Source organism: Mobula birostris, chromosome 3 (genome assembly GCF_030028105.1).
Source record: "Mobula birostris isolate sMobBir1 chromosome 3, sMobBir1.hap1, whole genome shotgun sequence".
NCBI lineage: Eukaryota > Metazoa > Chordata > Chondrichthyes > Myliobatiformes > Myliobatidae > Mobula > Mobula birostris.
In genome coordinates, this window is record NC_092372.1 from 101,146,897 (window position 1) to 101,158,918 (window position 12,022).

Below are 12,022 nucleotides of genomic sequence, written 5' to 3' on the forward strand. Positions count from 1 at the left end.
GGATACATTCGGGAGATTTATGAGACTCTTAGATAAGCACATTGGTGAAAGCATTACATTGATCTTGGAGAAAATTACAAAGTCAGCACAACATTGCAGGATGAAGGGCCTGTACTGTGCTGTAATGTTCTTATGTTCTAAGTCCCATGGACTTGAATCCCCTTCATATTTAGACCTTCCCTAACACCTATACGACCTCTCAACCTTGACCAACAATTCACATCCCACATCACTTCCGTCCTTGTACAGATTCCACAACATTGGATTCAGCAAAGGAAACCCTTTTTTCTAATTTAACCATGTAAAACCCTAGACCTGCGCAGCAATGAGATATTACAGGGAGATACCAAACTTTAATGTTTCTTCTGATGAATTGCTAATTTCATGCTTATAGGTTAAGTGTCAACCCTACTTTTTAACAAGCCATCTTAACATGTTCTGTCTCATCAAAAAGAATTTGGTATATACACCCTCACATCTATCTATTCCACTCTTTAAAAAATTTATTTTATTTATATTTCCTCTACCGATAATTCATTTCAAAATTAATCACTTCATAGTTGTCTTCATTAAAGTATATATTTACTGTGTTTCTGCCCAATTCACCCTCTATCTATCTCTGTTCTTAACCTCCTCACATTTTATTGCATCTCCAAGTTTTATGTCACCATTAAGCTTTACACTGGACAACAATAATTTTTGAAAGTGTTGTTTCCTCAGAAATATTTTTGGTTTATGATAGACCGCTTGAAGCTGAACACAAATATAACTTCAAACTACTTGTATCATGTAGGAACTTGGAGAATCAAGAAGTTAACTTTTGTTGAATATAATGCATTTAGTTGCATAATGGTGCTGACACTTTGCAATAGTTCAACAAAGCTAAATATGTTTCGTTGATGATTTTCATTTGTATTCAGTGTCTGAGGCACTTAAGTGTCCAACAATAATCAGCCAGCATTGATGGATTCCAGTTATATTGATGCCATATCTCTGTGACTGCAATGTCCTGGTGAAACCTTTCACCACGTTTGTCACTGATAACACCAAGATTTGCAGGGAAGAAGTCTAAATAGAAATGCAGAAAATGAATCTTCAGTAACATATTGCACTTCATGGTTTTGTATGCCTGAAACGGGTTGTCAAGTAGATGCAGATAGTTTGGTGCTCGGTAGTTGCTAAGAAAAGTTTCAACAACATTTTTGAATGCCTTCCATGTGATTTCCTCCAGTCCCACGAGAAGTTCTTCAAATTGCCTGTCATTGATGACCTGTTTGATTTGTGGACAAAGAAAAATGCCTTCCTTAATCTTGGCGCCAGTTACTCTGGGAAACATCTGTCCCAGATATCAAAATCCTTCATGGAAATTTGCAGTCTTTCTAAAACCTGCCCTGTCATGCAGCATCCTCCCTGCCTAAGCATGCCCAGGCGTGCCTGAACAAGATAGAAAACTTTTCAGTTTATGTTGTGGACAACAATTTAATTGACTTGGATTATGAATTGAAATAACACACATAGATGATTTTAAAACATGGTGCATGATAGGGAAATTTCGTGGTGATTTTCATGATCAGTAGCCCAAAATCTATACGATACACCCAAAAGTATTCAGGAAGCAAAATCCAGTGTAGTTGAATCCAGATGAATATGATGTTCTAAAAACTAATCAGTAATAGTTGAGAGAAATTGAATAACAGATCTCATATCATCCAATTATGAGAAGGAAGACCAGGATTGGTGACAGTCACAAAATGAATGAGATGTCTGATTTTTAAATGTAATATCAGTCATCATCTATGGTTCGAGGGCAAAGTAGTAGATTCTCTTTATAATTTCTTGACCTGAGCATAAAGATGCAATCCCAGAAGAGGAGGAGTTCATAGTTATGTGGGCAGTCATCTTGCCCCAACAAACTTTGATCTTCTGGGAGAACTTATGGATGGAATACGTCATACTGAGGAACAGCGTGAGTTGCAACAATGGTGAGATTTGGTGAAGTCAGGCCCTGATATTGATCTGTTGTGGTGCTGGGGGAAGAGAGGAGATGTGGAAGGGGGGAGGAAGGGAGTGGAAAAGCTGAGAACAAAGGAAAGAGAAATAGATTGAGTCAGAATAAAGCAGATTAGGAAGGGAGGGGAGAGGAGTGAGGACCATAAATATATGGGAGGTGAAATGAATGAACAGGAGAAGCAAGGAAGAGTAAATTTGGCAACATTTCTGTATTGGATTGGATGCAACTTATTTAAATAGGAAATTGGCTGTCTGTACAATGTCAGCAGAGGACATAATATTTTTCCCAAATAATAAAAAAAAACCATGTGAGCTTAATTTTTGAAGTTCACATCTCAGTAGGCCCCAAGCTAAATGACTCCAGGACTATATTTCAATTGAAACAGCTTGAAGTAATCTTCCCAGTAAACGCTTCTGGGAACCAGTGGTGGTGGGTGTAAGGGATATGTAATCTCACTAAATAAATACAGCTTCTGTAGTCAATAAGATCAAAAGATCTGATTATTTATGTTCCAAAAAGCTTTTCGATCTCAGTGTCAAAGCAGCAAGGCATCAATGTTGGTTTAATATTGTTACTTTATCACATTCCAAGTAATTATTTTTCTTTTATTACATATCTCATGCTGAATATAATCAAAGAGGAATAAATGTATGATGGTAAACATGAGATACTGGAAATCCAAAGCAACACATTCAAAATGCTGGAGGAACTCACTGGTCAGGCAACAACTATGGAAATGAATAAGCAGTTGACATTTTGGGCTGAGACCTTTCTTCATAGGACGGTAGCAAGATGAATTATTTGTTTCAAGCAAATGGCATTTTCTTTGATGACAACCTTGGAGCTGGTTGTGTTATTTGAAACATAAATATGTGCATGAATGATATCAGGAATTGGTTTCCTATCACTCCAAGCTCCCAAAATGAATGATGGAAATGTTGCAGAAGAATGAAGTAGATTTGACTTAGATTGGTTGAGTTATTTTGTAGCAATGGATTGAGCCCCGATAGGATACCTGCTTACAGTGATAGGGATAGGAACACTTGAAGTTAACTCCTCATCTTGGTTATCTTGGGCCAAAGAGGGCCATTAATGAAGAATGGTTTTTGTGTTGAAAGGATTTTCTGATTCCTGCTAGTCACAAGTATATTTCTTTTGAGAGATGTAAAGTTGATTGGAGAAACCATGTTCATGATCAGTTCTAGAAAGTGCTCTAGAAACTCTCCAATGCTGGTAGTTTCATGTGATTACATCAGAAGCAACACTTCTCAACAACAAACTAATATTTGGAACTGTAGGACCAACAGAGCAAGAAGGATTCTTTTAGAAATTGAACTGTTCTTAAAGAAAGCTAATGCAGTTTGTCGAGTGCCAGAAACCTGGGAAGTTGGACTTAACGCAATTAGTGAATCAACAGTACTGAATGTGAAAACAGCATTTAAAAGAGGTCTCCAGAGTGGCAAGGAAAGACTGCAAGCTCACACCAAAGAAACCTCAATGATGCAAGTATGTTGTAACTGTGGGAGGAAATATGATTCCAGGGGGATGAAAGCATCCTGTTTTAGTAAAGTATATAATGTGGAGAAAGATCAAGAGAATTGTGAAGAAGTACTGTGGAAAAGAACGATCTGCCAGAACAACTGATGAGAAGAACAACAGCTTTTGTTGTCAATGAAGTAAGTGCTTACAGTTTAGACAAAGGCGAATCTTACACTTAAATAAGAATCATGCAAATACTTGAGATTTCAAATAGGCTCAGGTGTCAAGTGTTCTATTATTGCACTTCACATCCAAGAAAGTAACTAAAACTTTTAAATTTGTCAAGGTAGAATTGCTTGAGTCTGTAATTATAGGTCATAGTAGAAGATTCTGTTGTCAGAGGATTGTTGATTTGCCTGGTAGCCATAAGTGTTATTGAAAAGATAACACAGACATCATCAGCATTGAGGACCTAACAACACACAGTCAGCTCCATTGGGCAGGCCATTTCATTTAAGTTGCCAAAGTTTTTTTTGAAATTCAGTCATAGGAAGATATTAACTGCACATAGAGGGAAGGATTGAAGGATGTGGTCAAAGCTTTCTTGAAAAGATGCAGTGTCCCCACTGAGTCCTGGAAACTCCTGGTCAATGATCATCCAAAGTGGAGAAGGAGCAATTGGGATGGTAATGGAAACCTCGACAGGAACATACAGAAAACCACTGTAAGGGTAGAAGAAGCATCCCACCTCACAAGCTTCTCTGTCAAGCACTTCAAGCAGCCCAACTGTGGAAGAGCCGATGGTTCTTTCATAGGCTTTATTTCAGAGCTTACAGAATCAGAGTGAAAGCAAGACATCTGGGATCACAATGGGCTAGTCACTTAAGAGAAAAGTGGCTGGACTATATGATTCTAGAGAGCATGACGTAATCTCAGTCAGACAGAAAGGTGCACTCAGTGGACATTTTATTAGGTACTTGCTCGTTAAAGCAAATATCTAATCAGCCAATGATGAGGCAGCAACTCAACGCATACAAGCATGCAGAAATGGTCAAGAGGTTCAGTTGTTGTTCAGATGAAACATCTGAATGGGGAAGAAATGTGATCTAAGTGACTTTGACCGTGGGATAATTGTTGGTGCTCAAATAGGTGGTCTGAGTATCTTACAAAACTGGTGATCTCCTAGAATTTTCATGCACAGCAGTCTTTAGAGTTTCCAGAGAATCATGCAGAAAACACTTTTATAAAAATCCAGTGAGTGGCAGTACTGTAGGAAAAAACTGCCTTGTAAGTGAAAGAAGTCAGAGATGAATGGTCAGACTGGTACAAGCTGAGGGGAAAGCGACAATAACTCAAATAACCATGCGTTATAACTGTGGTGTGCAAAGGAGTTCAGCACATCGAACCTTGAAGTGTATGGGCTGAAGCAGCAGAAGGTCATGAACATAAACTTAGTGGCCACTTTATTAGGTACAGGAGGAAGCTAACAAAGTGATCAATGTTTAAGCCCGGATGTTATCAAGTATAATGTTAACAATGGTATTAGCGTATCAGTTTTCCCTTCAGGAGGATGCATGTTAGATATTTGCAAGTTGGTAATGGATGAGGGCTTAATGCAGAAATATTGCCATGTACTTAGGACTGGGATTGGACAACTTAGAGAAGAGTACCAAATCAAGCTTAATGTTCTGGTGCAACATGAACCTCCTGGATACCTTGACAGAAACACTAGATGGGCTTGCCAGACTTAATATTCTAGTTCTATCAACAATACCACCTATTTGGATCTTACATAATGGTATTATCTAAAGTGAATAGATCATCGTGTATAAGTTTACATCCTTAAGGCTTGAATGGAGGTGTTATTCAAAGCCACTGGTGAGTTCAAGAGGTGGTAAAAATAAATGGAATAGAAGAGCAGATGAATCTGGGGTTTTAGATACTCAAATCATTTAAAATACTGACAAAGGAAAGTAAGGGTAGATACCATGCAAATCAACTATTGGGGATCACTTACAGTGCAATTGAATTAAAAGGCAGAATGGAATCTTGGTTGGGTGTGCTGTGAACAGCTATGTAAACCCATTTGGTTTGAATACCCTATTTATGTGCCGAGGATCCAGTGAAGTGCAACATTTGAGCCTGTATAAGATGCAGGTGAGGCCTCACGGAGAATTGTGAGCAGCTTTGGGCCCCTTATTTAAGAAAGGATGTGCTGATATCAGAGAGGGTTCAGAGAAGGTTCACAAGGATGATTCTGGGAATACAAAGCTTATTATATGAGCAATGATTGAAGGTTCCAGGCCTGTACTCAATGGAATTTAGAAGAATGGGGGGATCTCATTGAAACTTATCAAATGTTGAAAGGCCTGGATAGAGTGGATGTGAAGAGGATGTTTCCTTTGGAGAGGGAGCCTAGGACCAGAGGGCACAGCCTCAAAATAGAGGGATGTCCATTTAGAACAGAGATGAGAAGGAATTTCTTTAGCCAGAGGGTGGTGAATCTGCAGATTTCGTTGCCACAGGTGCTATGGAGGCCAGGATACGGGGTGAATTTGAGGAAGAGGTTGATAGGTTCTTGATTAGTCAGGGTATGAAAGATTATGGTAAGAAGGCTGGAGAATGGGGTTGAGAAGAAAATGGATCAGCCTTGATAAAATGGTGAAGCCAACTCAGTGGGCCGATAGGCCTAACTCTGCGCCTATGCCCTATGTTCCTATGGTCTTGATAATTGACAAAAGAACCAGACTTGAGACATAGGTTTTAATTTATGTAGCATAAAACATTCATTGTTGAAAGGATGGGGTAAAATGGATTGGAAATATTTTTAGAAGGAAAAATTACAGGGATATAGGTAGAAAGGATGAAATCTCAAGTGATGATACACCTTCACTTGTGATTGAGTGATTTCAGTAACCTTAATGTTAACAGCTGACAGTACAATCCCAATACCAGCCACCTCCCCCTCTCTATTCTCTATGCCAAAGCTCTGTACCACACACTTAACGACTCTTTCGTTTAACTGACTGAGAATTTGATGAGGTGTGACTTCTGATGATTGATCACATCACACCTCCTTGACTGCCATGTCTTTGTAGCTGGGAAGTATTACTTTTAAAATAAAACCTCACTACATATCAACTGTAGTTGCCTCTTCTCCTTTGGCTGAACACCGTTTGCGAATTCCTCCCTGAATGGTTTAAGCAAAGAGGGCTTATAACTCTTACCCCATATCTTGCCTGATCTTTGTGTCTGGTGTTTGATACAAAGTAACAGCTTTGGATTGTGTCTGGGTGGTCAAACACAACTTGACTAATTGCAATGGTGTTACTCTTATAAAGTCACATCTGACAAGAGTCTCAATGGAATTACTGTATATATTCCTAACAAACACGAGAAAGTCTACAGATGCTGGGAATCCAAAGAAGCACACACAAAATACTGGAGGAACTCAGCAGGTCAGGCTGCATCTATGGAAAAAAGTAAACAGTCGCCGTTTCAGGCCGAGACGCCTCATCAGGACTTTTTTCCATAAATACTGCCTGGCCTGCTGAGTTCCTCCAGCACTTTGTGCATGTTGCCTTATTTATTTATAAATAAGTTTATAATTTATTTCTGATGGGAAAATACAAATGTCAAAACTTTCCCATTTGTGTTGTTTCGTGATATCAGCTAACTGCATAGAGACAGGAAATGACAAGTGTAAAATTCAAGTTTTCTCGGCACACAAAGGCTTTAATTCTAGATGTTCTCACTAGGATATCCAAGAGCTCAGTGTACAGAACACAGACATGTGTTCTTTGAAACTCGTATTATGATGCCCATCTGTGTTCCAGTCTCAAGTATGGCCATACTGAAAGCATATTTCCATGTTTTTTTTCAATCACACAGGGATAAAAACATGTTTCAGGATGCCGACTACTGCAAGTACAGACAAAAAGGACTAGGTAGGGATGCTGTGTTGCAGTCTGAAACAACTGAATGAACTCAGTATGTTGAGCAGCATCTGTGGGAAGAAAGAAACTGTTAAAGTTTTGGGTTGAAACCCTGCCTCAGCTTCGATGAAGTGTTTTGACCTGAAATTTCAGAAATTACAATTCTCCAACAGATGCTTCTCAGCTCACTGAAATCTACCAGCAGGTTGCATTATGCTTCTTCCAAAGTGACACCATTAACTCAGTTGCTCGCTGGTTTATCTTTGAATTGGTAGAGTGTCCTAATTTCATTTCAGACACATCTAAAGAAGACTGATACTGCACTACTGAAGGAGTACTATAGTGTTCTGGAGACTGATACAAGACAAAACCTGCCTTTTCCATTGACTATAGATTACTAGCAAAATCTCCATGACAATATTTAAGTAGAAAGTAAGGGTGTGTACAATTTAGGTTATAGAGAGCAGAGGATTTTCTTTCAATTGTCCTGTGAAAATCTATCCCTTAATCAATATGTAATTAATAGTTCATTGCTGCTCTAGAATATTTATATACATTGGTTACTTTGTGTCCTACAGTAATTACCATGCTGAGGGAGAACTTTAATGGCAATTAATCGCTTAGGGAGGTTATGATCTTGTGAAAGGTGTTCCATAAATGTAAAAGTTCTCTGTTTTCTTTAAAAGCAGATTTGGGATAATCATTTAAAATGCTTTAAGAATGGAATGAGGATAGGGTTTGAACTGAGTGTACGAGTCTACTGCCTATCACATATACATTATAGAGCAAATGGCTCTATCCATGTGACCTGCAGAGGCAAAGAAGTTGTTTATCTGTGCTCAGTGGTGGGCATGAATCCATCTTCTGCAGAGAATGCATGATGTTCATAGGAATGTAAGAAGTAGGAGCAGGAGTGGGCCATTTAGCCTGTTGAGCCTGCTCCACCATTAAATAAGATCATGGCTGATCTGGTCATGGACTCATCTCCACCTACCTCCCTTAATCCTTAATAATTATCTCCATAACCCTTAATTCCCCTACTATGCAAAAATCTAACCAACCTGTCTCAAATGTATTTACTGAGGTAGCCTCCACTACTTTATTGGGCAGAGAATTCCACAGATTCACCACCCACTGGGAAAAGCAGTTCCTCCTCATCTCTGTCCTGAATCTACTCCCCAAAATCTTGAGGCTATGTCCCCTAGTTCTAGTCTCACCTATCAGTGGAAACAACATTCCTGCCTCTATCTTATCTGTCCCTTTCATAATTTTATATGTTTCTATAAGATCTCCTTTCATTCTGCTGAATTCCAGCAAGTAAATTCCCAGGCGGCTCAATCTCTCCTCATAGTCTAACCCCCTATTCTCTGGAATCAACCTGGTGAATCTCCTCTGCACCGCCTCCAAAGCCAGTATATCCTTCCTCAAGTAAGGAGACCAGAACAGCACGCAGTACTCCAGGTGCGTCCTCACCAGTACCCTGTACAATTGCAGCATAACCTCCCTGCTCTTTAATTCAGTCCCTCTAGCAATGAAGGCCAACGTTCCATTTGCCTTCTTAATAGCCTGCTGCACCTGCAAACCAACCTTTTTTGATTCATGCACATGCACTCCCAAGTTCCTTTGCACAGCAGCATGCTGCAATGTTTTCCCATTTAAATATTAATCTGCTCTTCCACTTTTCCTTCCAAAGTGGATGACCTTGCATTTGCTAACATTGTATTCCATCTGCCAGACCCTTGTCCACTCACTTAAGCTATCTATATCTCTCTGCAGATTCTCTGTATCTTCTGCACAATTTGTTTTTCCACTCAGATTAGTATTATCAGCAAACTTAGATACACTACACTTGGTCCCCTCTTCCAGATCATTAGTGTATATTGTGAACAGTTGTGGGCCCAGCACCAACCCCTGTAGCACACCACTCACCACCGATTGCTAACCAGAATAACACCCATGTATCCCACTCTCTGATTTTGATTAGTTAAAGTTAACCAATCCCCTATCCATGCTAATACATCACCCCAATGCTATGCATCCTTACCTTATGGATAGGTCTTTTATGTGGCATCTTATCGATTGCCTTCTGGAAGTCCAAGTAAATATTGCCCAGCTGTCCCCTCTATCCACTGCACTTGTTATATCCTCAAAGAAATCCAGTAAGTTTGTCAAACAAGACCTGCATTTGCTGAATCCATGCTGTGTCTGCCAGATGGATCAATTGCTTTCCAGATGCCTTGCTATTTCTTCTTTAGATTATATTAGATTAGATTCAACTTTATTGACATTTTGCGGAGTACAGATACAAAGCCAATGAAATGCAGTTAACATCTAACCAGAAATGCAAAGAATAGTGTTATTTACAAAATAACTGCGAATAAAAAGTAAGTGCTACAGCACACAAATATAGAAGTACTGAGACAGTACAATATGGGTGCAATACTGCTTAGCGCTGTGATGTGAGGTTCAGCAGGGTCACAGCCTCAGGGAAGAAGCTCTTCCTGTGCCTGCTGGTGCGGGAGCGGAGGCTCCTGTAGTGCCTACTGGATGGGAAGAGAGTAAAATGTCCATGGTTAGGGTGAGATGCATCCTTGATAATGCTTTTCGCCCTGCCCAGGCAGCATTTATGGTAGATGTTCTCAATGGTGGTGCCGATAATCTGCTGGGCAGTTTTCACCACACGCTGGAGTGCTTTACGGTCTGATATGGGACAATTGCCATACCACACTGAGATGCAGTTAGTGAGTATGCTCTCAATGGTACAGCGGTAAAAGTCTGTCAGTATCCTGGGACAGAGGTGAGCTTTCTTGATGCTCAGCAGGAAATAAAGGTGCTGTTGTGCCTTTTTGATCAAGATGGAGGAGTTCAGGGACCAGGTGAGATCCTCAGATATGTGGACACCAAGGAATTTGAAGCTTGACACATGCTCCTCTACAGCTCCGTTGATGTAGATGAGGACGTGAGTGTGATAGCTTTAATGATAGATTCAAGCATTTTTCCAACTATAGATGTTAAACTAACTGGCCCATAGTTACCTGCCTTTTGCCTACATCCTTTTTTGAACAGTGGCATGACATTCACCCTCTTCCAATTTGCCAGAACCTGTAACACTTCTATGGAGACACCTAATAATTTGCAGATACTGTACCATAACTACATCCCAAAAGAATTAGAGGCCGTGGGTTTAGGGTGAGAGGGGAAAGGTTTAAGAGGAATTTTAGGGCAACTTCTTTGCACAAAACGTGGCATCTATGTAGAATCAGCTACCAGAGGAAGTAGTTAAAGCAGGTATAATAAAATTTTTAAAAAGGCAGTTGGACAGATATAGTACATCAGTTGGATAGGTTTAGAGGTTTATGGGTCAAACACTGGCAAATGGGACTAGCTTGGATGGGACGTCTTGTTTGGCAGGGACCGGTTGGACCTGTTACTGTGCTAAAATACCTTTCATACAAAAAGTAGTCTGTTAATCATGAAAATACTAAGACATAACTATCTCTTTCCAAAACATAACTATCTCTCTCCTTGTAAAAGACTTTCATAATGGTAAATGCATCTTTGAGACATACTTTCTGAGAAGTTAGGATTTTAGTACCAAAAGCATAAAAGGCATTGAAAAAAATTTAACAATTTTCATACTTTTGAGATAATATCTTGTTGCATGTGATTGTCAGCTGTCAGTCTTTTCAATATTTCTGATAGAGTTTTATTTAAGCGTCGTCAGTGGAAAAATCTCATAGAGTGAAGTAAAAGTTAACACTGCTGTATTTTGGAAATTATTTCTCAATAGGACCCTTTTAGTAGAAACATCTTTCAATTTGCTGAATTTATTACTTTAGTAATATAATATTTCAAAAGACTTCCCTTGCAGAACTATACTTTCTAATTGATCATCATGGGGTTCATCTTATTGCTAGGCTGATGTCTTAAGATAATGATAATTATAAGCAGAGAAGGAGGGAGGGCATGATTCATTGCTCATGCTTTTTCTTTGCTATGACCATCTGATGAGCAGGGTCAAGAAGTTAATATACCTGAACAGAAAGTAGCTGTCAGTAAGGCAATGTGTGCATAATGATAAGGACTTCATTACTGCATGCACCTAGCAGACAAATTACAAAGGAAAGCCAGGAGGTATAGGAGCAGTGAGGTCTACAAATGGCTTTGTTTGGGGCTTTGAACCACATTTTGGAATAAACACGAAAAGATTTAAAAAATAGGCTTGCACATTTGAGTTAACGATTGCTTGATAAAGGGTACAAGATTTGCAGTGATTGCATTTTCCATGCCTGGGCTTACTCAAAGAGCTTGAATCAAGGCGAAATAATGGAGTTGGCAATTACTGAAAGCACAAAGAAATGCCAGTATTTCTGGTGAAACTCTCAAAGGGACAGATGGACTGGTTTAGGCTTGGGCAGATTCTAGCTGTGAAATGGAAGGAGTAGATGAAACACCGTATGCTTCCAATCCTTCACTGCCCTGAAATAATGCAGCCCGCTGCCAAAAAGTACATGTGTGTTCAGGCAGTAATACTGAAAACATGGGTGTGGATGATGATCTTGTTCTGGCAATTGCTTTGTTGGAACCAAAATACATG

General features: G+C 39.4%; 1 long non-coding RNA gene across 1 annotated transcript in view; it reads left to right on the plus strand.

Moving 5' to 3' along the window:
* Positions 1 to 3,603: 3,603 nt before the first annotated feature.
* LOC140195199 (uncharacterized) overlaps positions 3,604 to 12,022 on the plus strand; it is a 72,280-nt gene continuing 63,861 nt past the window's right edge. Inside the window, exons 1-2 of the long non-coding RNA XR_011885385.1 lie at positions 3,604 to 3,687; positions 7,382 to 7,437. This is a non-coding gene — a long non-coding RNA (uncharacterized lncRNA). The remainder of the gene's footprint in view (positions 3,688 to 7,381; positions 7,438 to 12,022) is intronic.